The sequence below is a fragment of the Ambystoma mexicanum genome, chromosome 3q (assembly GCF_040938575.1).
Source record: "Ambystoma mexicanum isolate Mex_15411 chromosome 3q, UKY_AmexF1_1, whole genome shotgun sequence".
Lineage (NCBI taxonomy): Eukaryota > Metazoa > Chordata > Amphibia > Caudata > Ambystomatidae > Ambystoma > Ambystoma mexicanum.
This window is the reverse complement of record NC_090926.1, coordinates 820,837,442-820,862,649: the sequence shown is the minus strand read 5'-3', so window position 1 is coordinate 820,862,649 and position 25,208 is coordinate 820,837,442.

Below are 25,208 nucleotides of genomic sequence, written 5' to 3'. Positions count from 1 at the left end.
GAACCGAAGAGAAGCAGAGAGAATGATGGCTGCTGCAACTACCCTGTCCCGGTGAAGCCCTGCTGCAGTCCTGAGCTATCTTCCCTTCAACGACTTAGAGAAGATCGAGTCCGGAGTCTTCTTCCCTTGAGCTTGGTGGGGATACCCAGCTCATCTTCCACAGCCAGAGGATCCTCTTCCTTGGTCGAAATCGCTGCACGCTGCTGTAGTAGTCCAGATAGCCATCTGAAGAGCCTCTCCTGTTTTTAAGGAGCACACCTTTTATTCCTCGTCGCTGCTCCCGGCCTCATCCATGTGTGGTGCAGGAATCGTGGGTCTGCGGGAAACCAACAGGAACAACTGCCAGGGCACCAGCTGCACCATTGGAACAAGGTACTGTGTTCTGCTTGAGGAAACTGGGTGATCCCTTTTTCTTCATCTCCAAGGCTTGCCCTTGTCTTCCCTCCTTCTTATAACTTTTGCTTCCGAACATTGACAATATTGAAGTACTTTTGGCTACGTTGAATCATGAACTGTCTGACTGTATGATCTTTGGCAACAGGCACCCTGTGTCACTTGACCCTGGCTCTGACTTTGACCTTAGGCCTTTGACTTTTGAACTCCTGTCTCTGAGTGTTTCTCTATTCTGCCTGCCTAACCAAAATATTGCCTGTGATTTTTGCCTCCAAATCCATCTGAGTATCTCAGGTGCTAAGTGTGTTTTTGCCCTGGTACCATTTCATGTCACGGATACGTGTTTATTTAGTAGACCGAACTGTCAAAAAGTGATCGCAATCGTATTTGCAGTAACGTGTTTTGTTCGTAACACCGGTTCATTCAAACACAGGGTACTTACCTTGAGACTTCGGGCCTCATTACGACCCTGGCGGCAGGGCTTTAAGTGGGCCGGGGCCTGCCGGGGCCGGGCCCCGGCAGTCTCCAAAAAGTGGGACTGAGCCGGGGCCCTGCCGGGGCCCCCCCTTCCACTGCACGCAACATTGGCGGGATGCATTATGAAGCCATGAAGTCAGGCATCTGACAGAAGTGGCAGCCAACCACAGCGATGCTGTGCCTGGCTACCACTTCTGTAAGTCATAGTAACTGCCTCTGGTGACCTCTCGCGCGAGGGGTCACCAGAGGCAGTTACTGTCCCTTTGTTTCCCCAGGTCGCCGAGGCGTCTTTAACCCTCGGCGAACCTGGGGATTCCTCGACATTTTTCGAGGTTTATGAAAGATGGCTTGAAAAGTACACAATTCAAGCCATCTTTTATAAATCTTTGCCGACGGACAATTTTGTCGGTAGTCAAAGTTTTATAAAAGATGGCTTGAATTGTGTACTTTCAAAGCCATCTTTTATAAAACCGAAATGTTTAAAAAAAAAACGGCCTGAAAGGTAGGCAAACCGTAAGGTATGCACACACACATATATATGCATGTTATATATCTGTGTGCGTACCTTACTATGATTTGTGTACTTTGCAAGCCATCTTTTCTAAACATAGAAATAAATATGTTATAAAAGATGGCTTGCAAAGTACACAAACCATAGTAAGGTACGCACACAGATATATAACATGCATATATATGTGTGTGCATACCTTACGATTTGCGTACGTTTTAGGCCACGCCCCCCAAAAGCCACGCCCCCAAATGAGGGCCCCCCCTCGATTTCTTACCCCACTTAAAGCCCTGCCTGGCGGTAAGGGGTTTACGCCAGCGTTAGCTGCGCCGACCCCTTACCGCCAATTACGAGGTCCCCTAGCGCCATGGTGCTTTTAACACCTGCTTTTAGCAGGTGTTAAAATCCATGGCGCTAAGGGACCATGGAGTTAATTATGCCACCGTAATTTACGGTGGCGTAATTAACGCCTTCCCCACTCCCATTATGCCCTATGGGGCAAAAATGGGAATGGGGAAGGGTAAATGGGGATTGGGGACTTACCGCCCCGCCAAGGTCGGAATGGGGCGGTAAGTCCGCCAACCACCATGGCGTAAACGTAGTTTACGCCATGGTGGTAAAGTCACGGCCCAGGCGGTAACTTACCGCCTGGGTCGTAATGAGGCCCTTACTGTGCAAAGTGAATAGGTTAGTTGTAGTATATTTAACATGTGGTTTTTGTTTGTTTAATAGAAGTGTTGTGTTTATAACGAATGGTTTAAAAATAAATGTACTTATATTTTTCAACCCTAAACCTTGAGCCAGTGTTTGCTTGCGTCACAGTAATTGTGGTCCCTTTGTGTAATCTCTGCTACTGCTCATATACTCTTGAGATAAGCCTGGCTGCTCTGCCACTGCTACCACTCTGACATAGTAGTACAGGCTTGTGCCAAAGGTAAAACTTGTATTGCCACCTGTAGTCTTAATTGTGTGTAGTGGTCCCTAAGGGCACTGCACAGGATTCTGCCTAACACTGGTGTACAGCGGTGAGGATTTGGAAGTAAAGTGATTGCACTTAGAGTGCTGCTGTTGCTTGGGTTCAACTAACCTCAAGGCTAACACCACTAATTCTATTTAACTGAGAAATCATGTCAAATATGGAAAGCTACACTGAAGTGAGTCTTTTACTCTATACTGCTGAGGTTCTGAGAACCATATGTAGGGATAATAATCTCTCTGGTAAAGGAAAGAAAGCTGAACTGGTTGCAAAGTTAATGGGAAAAAGTATGGAGAGTGGGTCCGAAGGACCAAGAACTCCAGCAAATGTGGATTTTGATGTTTCTGATTCTGAGAGTGTTAATTGTGAAGAAGTAGACGAGTCCTTGTTAGGAAACCCTACAACTCCTTTGCCTGCTCAGAATGCACAACCTCTGTCCACAGGGACCCCCACAGGTCCTACACTTACTCCTGTGTTTATTGTACCTGAGAAAATGAGACTTGAATTGGAAGTGAAACGTATTGATGCACAAACTGCCATGAAACATCAAGAGTTAAGGCTCAGAGAAATGAAGCTGAACCATGAACTAGAAATGAAGAAACTGTCTCTAGAAAATGCTTCTCTCCCAGAGTCTTCTAGGTCTTCCAGCCCTAAGAGACCCTGTATGCCAAAGGAAATGATTGGTATGTATGAGACTAAACTTGATAATTTGGATTGGTTAGCAATGTTTGAGTACAATCATGGGATTCAAGGTATCTCAGGAAATCAGTTGATTCCTTGGCTTTTCTCTACGCTCCCCCCTGTTGCAAGTGATGCTGTAATGGAGTTGGGGGACGAGGATAAACAGGATTATGAGTGTGTGAAACTAGCATTAATAGCTAAGTTTGGGAAGACCCCTTCCCAGTATATTAAGAGGTTTAGAATCCTCAAAAAGCATGATGGTACCCCTTGGGCCACCTGGGAGTGTGAATGTTCGAAAAACTTACATGGATGGGTTAAGGATTACAAAGTGAACACTTATGAAGGTTTGAGGAATCTTGTAATGTTGGAGTCTATTTTTGATGTCTTCTCTCCTGAGCTTAGACAGCACTTGGCTGATTCAAAGGAGATAGATCCTAAGAAGCTAGCTAAGGCTGCTGACTTGTGGGTTGCCAACAGGGCTACTCACAAGGATTCTGGGGCTACTCAGAAGAAGGATGAGAGGAAGCAGCCAAAGAAAGACAACAAAGAGAATTCCAATCAATCCAATCCAAAAGAGAGCCCCAAATATAACCAAGGTAAACCACAAGGTAAACCGAATCAGGCTAGTGTACCACCTGGTTCCACACAGATGGAGGTCAGAGCAAACCCCCATCCCAGAGATCATTTGGGAAATGCTTTGTTTGTGGGTTACCTGGCCATGTGAAAGGAGATCCCAAATGTAAGGGTAAACCTTCAGGGATCAACTCTGTCTCCTTAGCCTTCTCCCAGGTGGATGAAGTACCTATGACCAGTGGAAACTTTCAGCTACTAGCTGATGAGCCCAAACGAGTCTCAGATAGTGTTTCTTTAGTGTCCTTGGGTCTTTGGGAACAACAGAACTTAGATGTCTATAACTCAATCCCAGAAAATACTAAAGAGTATTACAAATATAGTGTTCTTGTGAATGGTCAGGAAACCCCTGCGATCCGAGACACTGGAGCCAGTATAACTGTGTTTGCTGAATGTTTTTTTCAATGTGGAGGATGTTGCTAAGGCACCCAAACACCTAATCAAGTTAATTGGAGGCCATGTGCAAATGCTTCCCCAGTTACCAGCTTTCATCCAGTGTAATGACATGATTGTCAGGATACCTGTAAGTGTGCAAAATATTGTACCTGGGAGGATGCTACTGGGTAATGACCTTAAAACTCTTGGAGTTGTGTCTAGTACCCCCAAACCCCACAGCAGAAGGAAGTAGGAGCTCACAAGGTCTGGAAGAGAGAGAACCTTAAGAGGCTCTCCTGGGGACATGATAGAGGAAACTATCACCCCAAGTCCACAGGACTTACTTACTGCCATTGCAGGACAAGAAGAGACAAAGGGGAAACTTAAGTCTGCCAGCAAGAAACCAGAAAGCACTCCTGTGCCCAGAAGGACATCTCCGAGACTGTCCAAAGTCACACCTGTGACACCCACACCAGCTGAGGCTAAGTGTGAGGTTCAACCCTGTATGGTGAAACTAGATACTGAGGAATCAGGTCTAGAAGAGGATCTTACCTTGGTAGGAGATCTTGACCCTGTTGACCATCCTGAGCTGCAGTCTTTACTGGAAGAAGGTGGACCCAACAGGGAAGATTTCAGTAAGGGACAAAGGGAGTGTCCTACCTTGGAAGGTCTTCGCCAACAGGCACCTTCTCAGCTCAATGGGACTGAGCCTGGGAAGTATAGGTTACACTGGGAGGATGGCCTCTTCTACAGTGAACCAACTGAGTCAACCCCTGGAGACAACAAATGACTTGTAGTACCTCTAGTGAACTGACTCCAGTTTCTGCAGTTAACCCATGAGGTACCTTTGGCTGGTCACTTAAGTTTTAAGAAAAGCAAAGAAAGGCTATCTCTGCACTTCTACTGGCCTAATGTCATGCTGAGAACCTGGTGTCTGCAGAAGCTGCTGAACCCCCGACAATCCACCTAAAATGTGGCACTCTGAGCTGACATATATATAACTGCTCAGTTTACCTCACTTTCAGGGGAAAGGGGGAAGGGACAAAGAAACAAACGCCAGGCTGGAAGCTATCAACTCGCTGGTTCTTCACCTGTAGTTAAAACATAAACATGCAATATACCTCATTACTCATGGGTTACTATACTAACCTTAAACTCTAAATCCTTTACCAAAATAGTTTAAAAACCATACCTGGTACTTCTCTTCAGAATGCCCAGAGAAATGATAAGCAGACAAGACTTCCTTACTTGTGGACCAGAATCTTATAGATCATTCAGCCTTCTCAGTAGGTCCATGAATGTATTTTAACTTTGTAGTTAGTCTGCTCAACCCCTAAGATTCTTGAACAAGGTCTTCAAATAAGTTTTAGGAAGTTCTTTTAAGTTCTTGTATTTGTTTTTAATATTTTCTTTGTAGAGTGTCTTTTTCTCAGGACCAATTTTATCTTGCGATGGAATATTCACGTGGAAAGCCAGCACACGCGCTAAAATCCAAAACCGCGGAAAAAATCACACGCGTTTTTCTCCAAGTCGCGGGAAATTCGCACACGCGCTGACAATCCAAATCGCGGGAAAAAACACACGCGCTTTTCTCCAAGTCGCGGGAAAAACGCACACGCGCTAAAGTCCAAGACGCGATAAAAAATTACATGCGCTTTTCTCCAAGTCGCGGGAAATACGCACACGCGCTAACAATCCAATTCGCGGGTAAAACGCACTCGCGCTAAAGTCCAACTCACGAATAAATACGCGCATGCGCAAAAAAAGCAAATCGCCATAGACTGCAATGAAGGTTAAGGGCAAAATTGGCTTTTAAAAATATATAACCCATAATAACTTCCTAAAACCTTTCTATACTAAATATGTGTCTCCCCTGACCCAATGTAAATGAGTATATGATACTGTATGTAAATAATATGTCACTCCAACCTGACAGTACCTGACACCTAAGATGGGTACATAGTATACAAATTATGCAGAAGCTGCCACACTTGCCAAACCTCTGGCAAGAGTGGATCCAAGAATGTGGCACCCTTGGTGCCTCTCCCAGTGGTGGGAATTCCTTTTGAGAGGGTTGGGATTGACATTGTTGGTCCTCTTGACCCTCCCACATCTTTAGGCAACAGGTTCATCCTGGTTTTAGTGGACCATGCCACTAGATTTCCTGAAGCCATACCTATGAGGACTGTTATGGCTCCGGCTGTGGCTAAGTCCCTACTTGGTAGTTTTACCAGAGTAGGTTTTCCTAAGGAGTTGATATCTGACAGGGGATCACATTTTATGTCCCACTACACGCAAACCATGTGGAAAACCTGTGGAGTCACCTACAAGTTCTCAACTGCCTACCACCCTCAAACCAATGAGCTGGTAGAGAGGTTTAACAGAACTATGAAGAGCATGATAGATGCTTTAGAAGAACGCCTTAGAAGAAAGTGGGGCCTTCTACTGCCATGCCTTCTCTTTGCATATAGAGAAGTCCCTCAGGGGGGAGCAGGATTCAGTCCCTTCGAACTTCTTTATGGCCATCCAGTCAGAGGTCCATTGGCCCTGAGTAAGGAGTGGTTGGAGGGTGCTCCTTCCCCCAAGCCAGTCAGAGTGACTGACTATGTGATAGGTCTCCGGAGAAGAAAGTCACACATGATGACAGAGGCAAGTGATAACTTGAGAGCTGGTCAAGCTCTGGTCAAACATTGGCATGACCAGAAGGCTAACATGGTTGAGTTTACTCAAGACCAGCTTGTTCTTGTTATGGTCCCAACAAGTCAGAGGGCCTTTGCCGGATACATGGATAGGACCCTTCAAGGTTGTGGGTAAACTTGGAGAAGTGAACTGTCTGGTGGACTTAGGCAATCCTAAGGAGGCTCCAAGAGTCTTTCACACCAACCGTGTAAAGGCTTATGTCTCTAGACCTGACAAAGGAGCTCTGCTTCTAGCTTCAGCTCAGGAGGAGGAGGAAAGTGAACCTCTGCCTTACCTCCTCAGAAGCTTACCTTTAGATGAGCAAGTGGAAGGAGTTAATCTCTCTTCCAGTCTCACATCTGACCAGCAGGATGAGTGCAAGTTACTGTTAAATCAGTTTGCCTCCCTGATCTCACTTTCACCAGGCCTGACCCCTTGGGGATAGCATGACATACACACTGGTGACTGTTTGCCTGTCAAAAGCAGGGGGTACAGAATGTCAGACAATATCAGATCCCACATAAGGAATGAGGTCAACAAGATGCTTGAACTCGGGGTTATAGAGCCCTCTACTAGCCCATGGTCTAGCCCAGTTTTGCTTGTACCAAAGGCAGGATCCAGAGAGTTGAGCTTCTGCATGGACTATATAGCTCTAAATGCAGTCACCACGACTGATGCCCATCCTTTGCCTAGGAGAGATAGCTGGTGGACAAACTTGGTGCAGCCAAGTACCTCAGCACATTTGACCTAATGTCAGGCTATTGGCAAATAGCCCTGACAGACCATGCCAAGGAGAAAACTGCATTCTCCACCCCAGCTGGCCTCTACCAATTAAAGGTAACGCCTTTTGGATTAAAGAATGCACCTGCTACATTTCAGAGGATGGTCAATCAAGTTCTGAATGGGATGGAGGACTTCTGCTTGGCATACTTGGATGGCATTGCAGTGTTCAGCCCTACGTGGAAAGAACATGTTGAACACCTAGGTTATGTATTGCAGGCTCTTGAACACGCCCATCTGACCATAAAGGAAAGAAAATGTCAAAGTGGTCAGAGTTCAGTGGTCTACCTTGGGCATGAGGAAGGAGGTACAAAGTACAAGCTGTACAAAACTGGGCCATCCCTACTACTCAAACCCAAGTGAGAGCCTTCCTAGGTCTCACTGGGTATTATAGGAACTTCATAGAGAACTATGGGACCATAGCTTCTCCCTTGAATGTCATCTCTTCTCCCAAATTTCCTAAAAAGGTCAGGTGGAATGAGGAGTGCAATCAAGCCTTTTAAGGTATAAAGAAAGCCCTTTGTCAAGCTCCAGGCCTAAGAGCTCCAGACTATCACCAGCCCTTCATTGTAGGTATAGGTGCAGTCCTTAGTCAACTGGATGAGAAAGGTAGGGAACACCCCATTTGTTTTATCAGCAGGAAGTTAAAGGATCCTGAGACAAGGTGGGAAACAACAGAAAGAGAATGCTTTGCTATTGTGGGGTCACTGAAGAGGTGTAGACCATAATTGTATGGATCTACCTTCACTATTCAGACTGACAACCAACCCAAGAGATGGCTGATGCAAATGAAAGGGGTAAACCCAAAGTTACTCAGATGGTCAATCTGTCTGCAAGGATTAGAGTTTTCCATTGAGCACAGAGCAGGAAGTCACCACCAAAATGCTGATGGTCTCTCTAGGAGGTGTGTAACCGACTACAGGTATGAAAACCATCCAGGAGTGGATTAAATCCTCCTGTCCCTTAGTCTGAGGGGGGCAAGTGTTAGGGAGAATTCTCCTTTCATGGCTAATTTCCCTCACCTAGTGAGTTCCCCAGCAACTTTGCTTGAATTCTGGAGTTTATTTTTTTCACTTGGTAAGAGTGTGAGCTTTTCCCCCACGCTTACCTGTGTTTTGCTATGTGTTTCTACCTGTTTCTATGTGAATGTGTTCTCTGGGGTACACCACTTCAGTAGCCCCCTTCTTTGTGTGTATCACCCAGCACCTTTTGTGCAGTGGCACAGGGTTGTCGTTCATACTCCCCCGACTCCATTTCTGAGGTGACTAACATCCCCAGAAAAAGGTAAAGTTACCATTAACTTTACTTAGTCAATCTACCACAGATCCAGTACACCCATCTTCCATGGAGTACTGGAAAGGGTTAATTTGTATCCCTTTTTATCTGTACCTCCTAGAGCATTGTTTTGCTCTTTTAACATTTAGACAAGGCTGGTGGCAGTGGTATCTACCCTAACTTTTCTACCGCGAATATATTAGATAAACGTGGTACTGTTCTTGTCTATTATATTAGCCTCGAACATAAACCCGCTTGACCAAATCGTCTTTCTTTTGGCTCCGGTACGGGGTTATTCACCATTTCTTTTTGTTAAAGTCCTTCTTGTGTTTTACTTTGCGTGGCAAACTAGGTTCGCCTTCTTTGTTTACTGTCCTAGCCGCTTCTACATTCCCCCTCTCCACTCCAGTGGAGCAGGAGCTCCCACGACCCTACAGGAGCAGTGGTCCTGCATAGGGAAGCTACCTGGATATTCTACATCATTTTCGGTAAGCGCGCCTCGCTTTGCTTTTCATATGTAAGCGGCGTTCTTCAAATCTCCAGCCACGCTGCCCAGATGCCTGTGCTACCCCTGCACCCTGCTGTAGTCATTACGCTGTGTTTTGTGCTACCACCGGCACCGTGTGATTGATTCCATCATTGCAGCCCACGAGGAGCCTAATGCACCTAAAGATGGCCGCCAGCATAACGTCGGAGCCTTCCACGGCCTGACCTTCCCAGCAGACCCTGCTGAGTCCTGATTGGCTGGTTTGCCTTTACAGGTAGCCTATCCTGAGCCGGTAGGCGAAGCCGGCCCACCAGCACTAAGGCCCAGTGCAACAAGGCTTACCCCTGTCCTGGCCTGTCCCAGCAGCTTCTACATTCCCCCTCCCCACTCCAGTGGAGCAGGAGCTCCCACGACCCTGCAGGAGCAGTGGTCCAGCATAGGGAAGCTACCTGGATATTCTACATCATTTTCGGTAAGCGCACCTCGCTTTGCTTTTCATATGTAAGCGGCGTTCTTCAAATCTCCAGCCACGCTGCTCAGATGCCTGTGCTACCCCTGCACCCTGATGTAGTCATTACGCTGTGTTTTGTGCTACCACCGGCACCGTGTGCTTGATTCCACCATTGCAGCCCACGAGGAGCCTATTGCACCTAAAGATGGCCGTCAGCATGACGTTGGAGCCTTCCAGGGCCTAACCTTCCCAGCAGACCCTGCTGAGTCCTGATTGGCTGGTTTGCCTTTACAGGTAGCCTATCCTGAGCCGGTAGGCAAAGCCGGCCCACCAGCACTAAGGCCCAGTGCAACAAGGCTTACCCCTGTCCTGGCCTGTCCCAGCCGCTTCTACATTCCCCCTCCCCACTCCAGTGGAGCAGGAGCTCCTGCGACCCTGCAGGAGCAGTGGTCCAGCATAGGGAAGCTACCTGGATATTCTACATCATTTTCGGTAAGCGCACCTCGCTTTGCTTTTCATATGTAAGCAGCGTTCTTCAAATCAACAGCCACGCTGCCCAGATGCCTGTGCTACCCCTGCACCCTGATGTAGTCATTACGCTGTGTTTTGTGCTACCACCGGCACTGTGTGCTTGATTCCACCATTGCAGCCCACGAGGAGCCTAATACACCTAAAGATGGCCGCCAGCATAACGTCGGAGCCTTCCAGGGCCTAACCTTCCCAGCAGACCCTGCTGAGTCCTGATTGGCTGGTTTGCCTTTACAGGTAGCCTATCCTGAGCCGGTAGGCAAAGCCGGCCCACCAGCACTAAGGCCCAGTGCAACAAGGCTTACCCCTGTCCTGGCCTGTCCTCAGCCTTACTCACCGTTCGCCTGGTCACTATGCCCGTCTACAACACGCTCTAATCCCTGTCCTTGGACATACAGTTGCCCCTTCTTGCGACCTCTGACTAACGTCATCATCATCCAGAAAAAGTAAAACAACGGTTGCTATTATCCTCTCTTTTGTCTTCAAAAATGTCCCTTTGCATTTCGGCCCTATGAGTCTGCTATCTAGCATAGCTGCACACGGTGCACCATTTGTGTACATTGCCTGAGAATCCATTTTCTTGACTGTCACGCTAGCCTGTACAACATTCACCCAGACGCTACACTCGCCGCCGTTCGGACGTTTGCATATTGGATAGTCACTGTCATTAGCTGTTGCTACGTGCTTCCCGCACATGCGCGTATTAATTCTATGCATTTATCACCAGTGGCCCGATCGTAGTTATGTCTGTTAGTATGAACGTATTTTAACGCCACGGCGATACTTCAGCTGTTGTTCTTTATAAAATGATCACTCCTTTCCTGCCATAAAGTAATGCCTTTGCACAATTCACTTTGCTACCCTGCCTGTACCCGCCTATGAAGGACTACATCACCACCCTGATCTGTTGATTCTGCTTGCGCCTGCCTATTACTGCTCAGCCACTGGCCTACTGCTCGCATGTGTTATGACGGCGTTCCTCCTCTGAATTGCAATGAACCTCCTGTCAGGCCATGATATACGTTCCTTGCCCGATTTATCCAATGCGCACCGTCTAACCAGTTGCGCCACACATTTTGATCTATGCCTATTTATACTGTACTGATCTGCTTTTGCCATGTCCACACGCTGTCGCTAACCTCAGGGCACCTGCCTTACACTGCTATACGCATGCTAAACCCATGCATTCAGCTTTACTGCCCGACTTTCTAATGTATGTGCACATTGCTATAGTCATGCATCCAGCCTTATGATCTGATCCTCAAACCTAGCCAAATACTGCTATATATAGGTATTAAGCATCTCTGTTGGATTCCACAATGTTCACTGCCTATACCTGTACTGAGTCTTAGTGTTTCATTTTCCAACATAGCATAGCGTCTACGTGCCTGTTGTGCTTACAATGTTTAAGTGGTACTCCTAGAGTGACTTATCTTGGCTCTAGGTATCATATATTTCCAGTCACAGTAACAATGAGATGATAAATATGCCACTGGACCCTTTGGGTTGTATCCATTGAATCACCCTTAAACTGCTCCACTGCCTTAAATAATCACATGCACCTCTATATACTGCTGTTACCAGACCATACTTACCAGCATAGAAGTGCCCTGCGCTTTATTACTACATCTAGCCCATCTGTGTTTCTGCATTGTTTAGTTAAGAAGTGCCCTGCGCTCTATTACTACATCTAGCCCATCTGTGTTTCTGCATTGTTTAGTGAAGAAGCGCCCTGCGCTTTATAACTGCATCTAGCCCATCTGTGTTTCTGCATTGTTAAGTCAAGAAGCGCCCTGCGCTTTATAACTGCATCTAGCCCATCTGTGTTTTGGCATTGTTTTGTCAAGAAGTGCCCTGCGCTTTATAACTGCATCTAGCCCATCTGTGTTTTTGCATTGCTTAGTTAAGAAGTGCCCTGCGCTTTATTACTACATCTAGCCCATCTGTGTTTCTGCATTGTTTAGTCAAGAAGTGCCCTGCGCTTTATAACTGCATCTAGCTCATCTGTGTTTAGTGTTGTGCTAATTTGCAAACGCTTGCTATTCTACCCACACACCAGATGCACACATTGCATTTTACCTACCATACACAATGTTCCTCACGGGCCTTTACTCTATACTACTGAGAATCGTTCTCCACCTCATCAATTCCACATGCCCGCCCAGCTCACCCCTCAACTTGATCAGCCTAGGCACTACATCACCCACCCTCACAGAGCCTAGCACCACTATCATGCTTACCCTACTCTCTCCCCCCGCCTTACGGACAGGCTGACCAGATTACGATCCAGACTTCCCAAAATACATGAGCCCAGAGCCAGGGACTCCAAAATATCCAAACTCTCAAACCGAACCTCCATTAGCACCTGCGATAACCTTACGCTAAAAAAAAAAAACTCAAACCCCTCAACACCAGTACAACCAACAACAAAGCGCTCATCACAGCAACCACCAGCACCCCTGCCAAAACCACTACCCCACCTATAAAAGGTGCCCTCATTAACGCTCGCTCCATAATTGCCCACGCCACGGACAACGCTGATCTCATCTTAGCTGAAGATCTAGACTTCTTAGCCATAACAGAGTCCTGGCTCCAGGCAGCCGCAGGCCCAGCCCTTTCGCTAGCCATCCCTATTGATTACACCATCATCCGAGCGGACAGAACTGAAGCTAGAGGCGGAGGTTTGGCCATCATTGCCAAGACTCACCTTAACATCAGACTTAACTCCGCTACACACCTCCAATCATGCGAATCACTTACAGCCAAGCTACCCACTGCCAACTCCCAAACAATATCCATTCACCTACTATACAGACCGCCTGGACCCCTGGGATCTTTTGAGGAAGACCTCAGTGCCATCCTTACCGACAACCTAAAAAACTCCTCACAATGCCTCCTCTTAGGAGACTTCAACTTAGGTTACAAAGACCCCAAAGACAACCAAGCCTCCCTCATCAGTAACACCATGTCTGAACTAGGCTTCACACAAAAAGTATCCAGCCCCACCTATAACAAAGGGAGAACCATTGACTGGATAGCAGACTACAACTGTGCCATGTCAATCACTAATAACACTCCCCAATCCTGGACTGACCACCATCTCCTTTCCTTCTCACTGGAGGCCTCAAGCCCCAAAACCAACTTGGCACTAGCTGCAGCCATCCCCACGAGAAGCAAAAAAAACATTACAGTGGAAAAATTGATCCCGCTCATTCTTCCTACGCTCAGCCAACTCCAAGACTCTAATCCCTATGACATCGTAGAAGGCTATAACAACACCATGCGCAGAGCCTTACACGCCATTGCACCACTTAAACTCAGAAAATGCAAACCTAAAAAGCACCTCAACCAATGGTTCTCCAGCCATCTTAAAACCCTTAGATTGGAAAAGCGCAAACTGGAACAAGTCTGGAGACAATCTCCGACAGACCATAACAAACTACTGCTCAACAAAATAACGGCCAACTATAAAAAAGAAATCATAGCGGCCAAACAAGATTCCTATAACCAGAGAATCTCACAATCCAATTCCAGCACCAAAGAATTATTTACTATCCTGAAAGAATTGGAAACACTGATGATAATTCCAGATACTTGCGATAAGAACAAACAATGGTGCACCAGCGTCCAAAATGTACTAAACAACAAAGTCACTGGCCTTCAAACCAAAATTAAAAACAAGAAAGACTCCCTCACCAAACTCACCAACCCCTTCAACGCCCACGCCAGCCCTCCACCCTCACACCACACACTCATCACTGCTCGCTTCAGCTTTTCAAAAGTCTCTACTCCCGAAGTAGAAAAAATCATTCTCGGCCTTAAACCCTCCAACTGCAAAGGCGACCTCTGCCCCCCAAATCATTAAAGATGCGGCAAGAGTCCTTTCGCCATTCATCACCAGGCTCATCAATGCCTCATTCTCCTCAGGAACAGTCCCCAGTAACCTCAAAGAGTCTTGGGTCCTCCCTCTCCTCAAAAAGCCCTCCCTCGACCCGTCCATCCCGATCAACTACAGACCGATTACCACCGTCCCATTCCTGCTCAAAATACTATACAAGACAGCATACCAACAAATCCAAAAATATCTTGAAACAAATCACCTCCTAGGCATAAGACAATCAGGCTTCAGACCCCAACATGGGACTGAAACCGCCCTGATAGACCTGAAAGCCCAAATAGACGCCCTTAGAGACAACGGGAAAACTGCATTACTACTCTTGCTAGACCTCTCCGCGGCGTTTGACCTAGTTGACCATAAAATCCTATGCAATCATTTAGACTCAGCTGCCCACTTCTCCCAAGAAGCCATCAGCTGGATTGAGTCATTCCTCAACAACAGATCTATGCGTGCCTTCTCCTCCTCTGCCGCCGCCGAACCCATCCCCATCACGTGTGGAGTCCCACAGGGCTCTTGCGTCTCCCCCACTCTGTACAACGTGTTCACGAAGCCCCTGTTTGACGATCTAGATGGCCTGGGTATCACCTACACCAACTACGCCGATGATACACAGATCCTCATCCCGTTGATGGGAGATTACAACCAGGATTTGGCCTTGGTGAACAAGGTGTATCTCATCATCCAGGGATGGATGGCTTCGCATAGTCTATGCCTGAATGATGACAAAACTGAACTCATCATCCTTGGTTCCACCTCCAATCTAACCAAACTCGACCACAACTACGCTAACTTCATCATAGATGGGAACCTAATCAAGGTTTCCAAAGAAGTGAAAACTCTAAGAATATACCTCGACTCCTCCCTAACCTTCCACAAACAGGTTAGCTCGATGGCATCCTCCACGGCATACACATGTAAGCTTATAAGAGCAGCCAAACCCTTCCTTTCCACCCAGAGTTGCATTACACTAGCCAGAGCCCTGGTATTATCCAAACTGGACTATTGTAATGCCCTCTACATAGGAGCCAGAAAGCAAATCACCAACAAAATTCAGACGCTTCAAAACAACGCTCTTAGGGCAGCGCTCAACATTCCCAGGAGGGAACACATTTCCAATATCAGGAAATCCCATAACTGGCTCAGCACAACAGACAAAATCCTGCTTAAAGTAGCATTGCTCACCCACAAATGCCTGAACAACGATGGCCCACGCTACCTGGCAGACAGAATACGCAAACACACCCCCAACAGACCCACCAGAACCTCCAACGCCAACCTGCTCACTGTCCCCAGGTTCAAATGCACCAAAATGGGCGGCAACACCTTCCAGGTGAAAGCACCTCAACACTGGAACTCCTTACCACCATCTCTCAGAACACCCCAACCTTACTCACATTTTAGACGCAACTACATTCATTGGATAAAGAACACAAACCATTAACACCTCTAACACCACATGGCTGCTTTCCGCTTTGTATGCTTATATGTAAATTTGTAAAATATATGTAATATATGTAACTCTTTAATTATATGTACTGCATTATCTCCTTCCTGCCAAACTGTATTCATGTCCTCATTGTCTCACTATAATTATGTAATGCAATGTATAAGCAACCTGTAACCAAGCTTTGAATAACCATGCTGCTCATGCGCCCAATACAAATCAATAAACTAAACTAAACTAAACTAAACTGTCTTTTGGCGGGCTTCTGCTCAGAAGCCCTCCTCAAGGCCCCTGGGTGTCTAGGTGGGCTGAATTTGAGGAAAGGGTGTAGTCACCCCCGGCACAGAGTACCCTAGGAAACCCAAGTCGCACTTTGTCATGATTGGCCAGGGTAGTTGTCCGGGCTGGACAACCCCCCTGCTGGATGATTGACAGCCAGGCTGTGTGAATGGGGGTTTTTCGCATAAAAGGCAGGTCTCTTGGGCTAGAAGTCAGAGAGTCGCCACTGGAACTACAAGGAACCGAAGAGAAGCAGAGAGAATGACGGCTGCTGCAACTACCCCGTCCCGGTGAAGCCCTGCTGCAGTCCTGAGCTATCTTCCCTTCAACGACTTAGAGAAGATCTAGTCCGGAGTCTTCTTCCCTTGAGCTTGGTGGGGATAACCAGCTCATCTTCCACAGCCAGAGGATCCTCTTCCTTGGTCGAAATCGCTGCACGCTGATGTAGTGGTCCGGATAGCCATCTGAAGAGCCTCTCCTGTTTTTAAGAAGCACACCTTTTATTCCTTGTCGCTGCTGCCGGCCTCATCCTTGTGTGGTGCGGACCCCTCATCATCCTTCTTCACGCTGAAGCTGCAGGAAAGCGTGGGTCAAAATGGTACTCAGTCGAATGAGGTCTGGTTCATACAGCTTTGGGACAACTACCATGAAGCAACACCTAAAGTCATTCCACACTGGGGCCATTCGCAAGGTTGTACCTTGCGAGGAGCGTAGTAGGTTGATTTCCTCTACTTCATCCTCCGTTTCTGATCCTATCACCACAAGGAACACCTCTGTGGGACAGCGTCTTCCTCAAGCTGCCTCACAGGCCATACATAATGCTGATGCCCCTTACCTTTTGAGGGTCACAGTTGTGTGTATGTAATGCAACGCAGTACTCTGCAGGGGGGAGATTCTTGGAAGTGCTTTCAAGACTGCGGTCACGGAGCACCAGAAGACCTGCTACCTACCTAAGTAAGCCCCACCCTACATATTCCTCTCTCCACCTGCCATTTCTTATCCCCATGGTTGGTCCCCTTCATTACGCTCCTTTCCCCACCTCTCCTTGTGTGTTGTGTGCCGCCTTTCACAGTTTAAAAATAGAAGTGGCAAATAAACAGTGCAGGGCCCTGTGCATTTTTTAGAAGTCCGCGGACAGTTCTAGGACATATAAAGTTTTAGGGTGCTGCCCTAGCAAAACCAATCCACTTTTCTCCTGGAGGAAGTGGTGGCTCTGATAAGAGCCTTTGGGTGGTGTTTTTGTGTGTTTTAAACACTTGACATCATCAACATCTACTGCAAAACAGATGACTGTAATTCCAAAAAAGGTTGCAATGCATTTTGTACATTTCTCAAAAAAATCTGATTCCCAGCATAAGTAAGATGGACTCCATCTCTGCGAAAAATGTATGTCCTACGAAACATAATATTTTCATTGTGAAAAAAGGACATGCCAACATCTCTTAGAAAGGCACAAGCAACCTTATTGACATTTCTCCTCGCTTTCTCCATTTGTAGACCAAATGGAGAAGAACGCAGCCACATTTGTCTTTGCGCAATACGAGAAACAATTACTTGGGAATTTGGAAACATGTCCATGACCTTCCCAAGTCCTTCTTTCATTGCAAATTGCAAAGAAATTCCAGACACATGTCCTAAAAATTCCCTCTACAATGAATTATAATTATGTCTGGATGATGCTCTGTCTCTAAAGTAGCACCGAGAGATACCACGTCCAGCAACTTCATTCCACGCATGCCAGTGCACTTCCACATGAGGGTATCCAAGATCTGCAGCTACTCCACAGCGTTCTGCATGCACCTCCAACCAATGTATCCAGGAGTCTCCCAAAATCCAGATAATGTTTTCGGAAACACACAGCCATAGCTATCTGTTCTTCTCTCAGGAAAAAGACGTTCTGGCAAACTCTCTCCTTACACACCACACCCAGTAAACTTTACTGACCAATCCCTAGCTCTGCTCATTTTTATTTGCATGCCTCTCTGCCCCAAAACCCCAGTATGTGATACACGCTGTCCGCGGACTACCGTCATGTCCGTGGACATATCAAAAACCTGAGCGTGGTGAATGTAAAATAAAATAGTTTACCCAATTTCCCCTTTGACGTTGGCTCTGAAAAGAGACTTTTTTTGGTTTATGTTGCAGATGCTTGACAGACACCTGTTATTTTGTATTTTGTTTTGTTTTTTTTCTTCTTACTTTACTACTAAAAGATTCACATAACCTTCTCCAAAGCAACCCTTATATTCCAAAACAGCATAGCATTTCCCAGAAAAGATAAGGAAATGTCATCTTCTTTAAAATAAACAGCATTACTGGAATCAATATTCTCATTATTACAGAAAAACTTACAAGCTCTAAGCATGAAAGCACACATGCCTCAGTTGATTGCACACCTACTAATGCTTTGCTGAACATAAAAAACAGAACTATTGTCCCATATTGCCCTAGGTAGTAATCCAGAAAAAATTACTTTGGCATTTGGAAGGATGTTCATTACTGCCGAACCAAGTGTTCCAAATCTGCCAACAAAGTAGGGGCACTGACGTAGCCCAAATAGAAAGCACCATAGTGCAAAACTACCAGATGTGGCTGTTCATCCTGCCCATATCTTCACAAACTTGTACAATTCCCTGTACATTGCAATCAGGCACAGTGCTCCACATCACCTCCACTCCTTTAACATCGAAATTGTTTGCCACATGCCTGCATTGAGCATACTGCTGTAAACCATGCAAAAGCATATCTCCAAGCACCAACACCCTGACTTTCTCCACCTCTGCCATCTTCACTACAAATAGTCTCTTTCAACACAAATCCACAACATCAACATCTGATTGGCTGATCCCTACAGTCCCCTTTCCATGCTGGATTTGCTGGAAAAGCCCGGATGTGGCACACCCGGCCCGCAGAGAGCCGCAGTGTCTGCAGAGCAGGCAACTCTTAGCCAGCCCTTCTACCCTTTCCACATCACTCTCTCATTGGATACAGCTAATCAGTCACACAACCATCCACCAATCACATCCAAGACCTCTACATCTAACTCCATCATCAGAGTTCTGCACTTCAAATGTACTGTTGATAACTCTGAGTACAAGTGTCATATCATTGGAAAGCACCTATTACAAAGACTACTCTACAAGTCTCCAAGATTTCTACGTACAACTGCATGCATAGCCACATGCATGAATACAAACTATAGGTATGCACATTTTATTCACAGTGCATGTACAGCTCTTATGAGTAAAGCCACTAAACCTGCATAACTTATAAAAATGAATTTATCCCATTTTTTTCCATCTACTATAATCAACTGTCACTTCCAAACCTGTCTGCTATCTACAACACAGCTTTAAAAAACCAAGTGAATTTCATATACTTAAAATTCTACTCATTTGCAAACCATGTTGAACTAACATATTGTAAATAAAATATAAAGGCTGCACATAGTCAAATGAAATGCATGCATACACTATGTTCAGATATCAAACAAGAATACTACTACAAAAACATAAAAAATCAATGTCTAAATTAACATCGGTGCTATAAACACACACAATTACTAAATTCTTTCTTTTACAATTGCAGTGAAGACCACACTCCTGAAAATTAGCCGCATCTGAACTACAAACAATATATCCGAAGAAACCTGCTCATTCCACAAAAAAAGAGTAAGTACAATACTACCTTAATATTCTTACTGTTACTCAAACACACTTTGTAGTTCATTCATGTAATTTGCGCACCAAAAAGAACAGAGATTTCTCAACCATTTTCCCCACAAATCCCCATTTATTAAACATGGATTAGCAGGCAAAATGGCACACAAATCCCCGTTTCTTGGAACACAAATAACACAACTCAACCCATAGAATGTTAGTATTACAAAACAAAGAACTGTTTTAATTCTATACCATTAGATTTACTATTAGTGCTTCTCCTCACCACTAGCTCAGTTTCTACTGTCATCTGAACCACAATATAGTAACACACAAATAGAAGAATAGCCTTCCCAACTAATTGTAGCTGCCCAATGCACAATCACACACCACCACATACATCTTTACCATCATACTCAGACACTCATGCACACAGCACACATACATTGCAGTACGGCCCAACCCATACCTTCTTTTTTTTTCAACAGACCCCAAAGAATGCCTACCAAAAAGCAAGTCCGTAGAAAGCATCGCAGAAATAGAGCAAATGAAAATAAAAGTGTCCAAAATAAGCATCCATCTCTAGCAGAGTTTGTACAAAAAGTTCAAACAAAACAGCTACTACAGTCATTTAGAAACACAAAACAAGCTTCCAGTACAGAAACTTTGCCTCCTCTATCAAAATGTAAAACACTACTGCTAAAACTGCTCCTATAAATCTTGATATATTAGCAAGTAACCATGCCAAAAAAAGTATTTTAGTAAAAATGTTCCAGAGTCCTTCAAAATCCTATAAAAACAGGAGACAAATCATGCACAAGCCTTAAATCCTACTGTAGAAAATTAATCTTAGAAGCTTTGATACACAGTGCAATCCTTCTCAAAAGAAAGTTATTTATTTTAGTGTTAAACAGACCACTAACAAAACTAACTACTAAATTACAAAAAAGGCTTCTCAATAAACAGAATGTCAAAACAAATAACTTCTTAAATATCTGTGGAGGTGAGTGGAGTCACACCACGATCACAGAACCATATTTTAATGAAGAAGCATACAAACAAAACCAAACAAACACAATTGCCATACATAGCAGTGGACAAGGTTATGGAAAACGTAATAATACCATAATGCAACAAGAGATACTGCTTACCAAAATATCCCCAGAAAACTCAGAATTACCTCTCAATTTGACTGAACCAGAACATCCAGTATAAAAAATGGCCATGCACGTCAATGTGTAACATTCCCACAAAATCTACAAATCTTTACAGCAGTTCCTCAATCAGTATGTGAAAGGCAAAGACAAAATCAAAATGAAACTGCTGCAAAATACGGATACCTGTCCAGTGTGCAAATACACAGGACTACAAGGACCTTCATAGGCCTGCATTTTAGGACCTATTTGCAAAAGCACCTTCCATCATATCAAAATGATATCAACACATCATTCAACTATAATAAATCTAGTCTATAAACTGTACTATGCTAAAGGTCCTGCTTAAGATTAGCCAATGTAACTAACAATATTCTACATGGTACAGCCAATGACCTACTCGAAGAAATGGACCATATCCTGAAAAAATATTTTGGAAGTGAAAGCCACTTACAAAATGCAATAGCTTTACAACAGACTAGCAACAATTCTAAACACGGCAACCTTCTACTACACACATACAGAAAAGAAATACTAACATTTAAAAGTACATCCGCTGAAGTACCAATCCATGTATGTGTGTGTTGCCATAGAACTTTTTATAAAAGTAACACAAAAACTATAGACGTAACATACAAAAGGCAATGAAGATTCCAAATGGTTTGAATTAGCTCGCTACCTTATAGCAGAAAACAAATACGAAATAACTGACCCCTTAATAATTTGCAGTTACTGCACTACAAAACTTGACAACAATCAAACTCCTTCACGTGCTATGAAAAATAACTTGGAATTATTGCCAATACCAAAACCCCTCCAACAACTCAATTTATATGAAAGCATCATAATTCAAACAGTGCACCCATTTCAAGCAATAATACGCCTTCAACCAAAAACAGCTAAATTACCTCCCTCTGAATTGGTGAAAGGAATTTGTGGCAAAGTAGTTTATTTACCATTAGATCTAAAAGAAAATGTGCACACTCTGGGAGTGCAACGTCCAATAGAGCAATCTTTAATTGTCTTAGTAAATGGTTTACCTACAAAAGACAAAATAAATTGGCAACAACTCGTAGATTTACATAACGTTAGACAAGCCTTGCAATATCTAAAAGACAATAATGAATACTAGCAAGAAATGAATATTGAAGAAAACTTAACGGAAACAACTGAAATAATTCAAGAGTCACCAGAAACTGGTCAATTTGAACTTCTAGATCCTGCTACAGTATCCAATATTTTAGACCATTATACAATTCATCCATTACACTCTAATTACACCATAGATGATGCACTATAAATGTACCAAATGTGACAAACCAAAGGATCACCAATCAGCATATGGGAAAAAAGTACAGAAGCACATGCTTTTCCTCTACTCTTTCCTACTGCCAAAGGAGGAAGGAACGATGATAGACCTATTGAGATAACAGCATCAGAATACCACTCTTTACGAATGCATTCTGATCCCAAAGTTAGACAAAATGTGGAATACATATTCCACCTACTCTTTGAAAGTGAACTAGCAACTCTATGTTACGGAGTTGCACACACTTTGAAATCAGAAACCCACTTTCCAAATATGTCAGCTAATCAATTAAGCAATTAACAATTTCAAAGACACAAATGTGGCAAATATTGTCATTGCAAATACAAAAACAAAGGGCAATACACCAAATGCCTTTTTGGTTTCCCTAGAGCAGTTAGAGAAACAGGTGAAGTGAACAACTTCATGTCTTCAGTTAGACATAGTGCTAAAGGTAAATCACTTAAGAACACATATTACATAAAAAGAACAGAAGAAGCAAAATATATACAGGGTAATTCATAGAATTTCGCAGAAAAGTGTCGCAAGCGGCTGGCGCAGAGTGTCCGTGTGCGATTGTCTGCGCCAGGCACGTGCACCAAAACCGATTTCCGCGCTCAGCATATTCATGGATTATAGGCTCCCAAACCAGCCGTGGCGCAGAGAATCGCAGCGACCCTGCAGCAGCGCCAGTAACGCCCCCAAGAACGCCCTCGCGCAAGGAAAAGCCATCAAAATCGCTAAATCATCGCAAAGGGCTGCGCTAAGCCTGGACCAGTTCACCGGGCTGGCAAACAGCAAACGCCAAGCGGGGAACGTGTATTTCAGGGGTGCGCGGGAAGTTCCACACGCGTTTGGCCCCGTGCAAGCAGGGTACGTGTATTCCATGGGTGCGCGGGAAGTTCTAAACGCGATTTCAGCAGGGTACGTGTATTCCAGGGGTGCACGGGAAGTTCCACACGCGATTTCAGCAGGGTACGTGTATTTCAGGGGTGCGTGGGAAGTTCCACACGCGATTTCCGCAGGGTACGTGTATTCCAGGGGTGCGCGGGAAGTTCCACACGCGATTACAGCAGGGTACGTGTATTTCAGGGGTGCGCGGGAAGTTCCACACGCGATTGGGCCAGTGCGAGCAGGGTACGTGTATTCCATGGGTGCGCGGGAAGTACCACACGCGATTTCACCAGGGTACGTGTATTCCATGGGTGCGCGGGAAGTTCCACACGCGATTTCAGCAGGGTACGTGTATTCCAGGGGTGCGCGGGAAGTTCCACACGCGATTTCAGCAGGGTACGTGTATTTCAGGGGTGCGCGGGAAGTTCCACACGCGATTGGGCCAGTGCGAGCAGGGTACGTGTATTCCATGGGTGCGCGGGAAGTACCACACTCGATTTCAGCAGGGTACGTGTATTCCAGGGGTGCACGGGAAGTTCCACACGCGATTCCAGCAGGGTACATGTATTTCAGGGGTGCGCGGGAAGTTCCACATGCGGTAGGCCCAGTGCGAGCAGGGTACGTGTATTCCATGGGTGCGCGGGAAGTTCCACACGCGATTTCAGCAGGGTACGTGTATTTCAGGGGTGCGCAGGAAGTTCCACACGCGATTTCAGCAGGGTATGTGTATTTCAGGGGTTCTGGGGAGTACTACACATGAATTGGCCGTGTGGGTCCTCCCAGGTGTCCGCTCCACAACCTCCACGGCCCCTGCAGGCAGCCCACACCACGGGGGACTACCCTGCACCCCTGCTCATGTCCCGCAGGCAGCCCATCCACCATGGGCATGCCCCCCAGCCAACCCACATGTCACCTTGCACTACTGATCAACAATGCATGTCTCCCACCACCCCCACCCCCCAGCAGTGCAGGGGTAGCCTCCACCAGGCCCCCACTCATGTCTCCCACCACCCCCACCACCCAGCCACCAGGGGCACCCTCCACCAGGCCCCCACTCATGTCTCCCACCACCTCCACCACCCAGCCACCAGGGGCACCCTCCACCAGGCCCCCACCCATGTCTCCCACCACCCCCACCCCCCAGCAGTGCAGGGGCACCCTCCACCAGGCCCCCACTCATGTCTCCCAGCACCCCCACCCCCCAGCAGTGCAGGGGCAGCCTCCACCAGGCCCACACTCATGTCTCCCACCACCCCCGCCACCCAGCCACCAGGGGCAGCCTCCACCAGGCCCCCACTCATGTCTCCCACCACCCCCATCCCCCAGCCACCAGGGGCAGCCTCCACCAGGCCCCCACTCATGTCTCCCACCACCCCCACCCCCCAGCAGTGCAGGGGCACCCTCCAGCAGGCCCCCACTCATGTCTCCCACCACCCAGCCACCAGGGACACCCTCCACCAGGCCCCCACCCATGTCTCCCACCACCCCCACCCCCCAGCAGTGCAGGGGCAGCCTCCACCAGGCCCCCATTCATGTCCCCCTGCACCCCCACCCCCCAGCATCCAGTGGCAGCCTCCACCAGGCCCCCACTCATGTCTCCCACCACCCCCACCCCCCAGCCACCAGGGGCAGCCTCCACCAGGCCCCCACTCATGTCTCCCACCACCCCCACCCCCCAGCAGTGCAGGGGCACCCTCCACCAGGCCCCCACTCATGTCTCCCACCACCCCCACCCCCCAGCAGTGCAGGGGCACCCTCCACCAGGCCCCCACTCATGTCTCCCACCACCCCCACCACCCAGCCACCAGGGGCACCCTCCACCAGGCCCCCACCCATGTCTCCCACCACCCCCACCACCCAGCCACCAGGGGCAGCCTCCAACAGGCCCCCACTCATGTCTCCCACCACCCCCACCCCCAGCCACCAGGGGCAGCCTCCACCAGGCCCCCACTCATGTCTCCCACCACCCCCACCACCCAGCCACCAGGGGCACCCTCCTCCAGGCCCCCACCCATGTCTCCCACCACCCCCACCCCCCAGAAGTGCAGGGGCACCCTCCACCAGGCCCGCACTCATGTCTCCCACCACCCCCACCCCCCAGCAGTGCAGGGGCAGCCTCCACCAGGCCCACACTCATGTCTCCCACCACCACCACCACCCAGCCACCAGGGGCAGCCTCCACCAGGCCCCCACTCATGTCTCCCACCACCCCCACCCTGCAGCCACCAGGGGCAGCCTCCACCAGGCCCCCACTCATGTCTCCCACCACCCCCACCCCCAGCCACCAGGGGCACCCTCCACCAGGCCCCCACTCATGTCTCCCACCACCCCCAC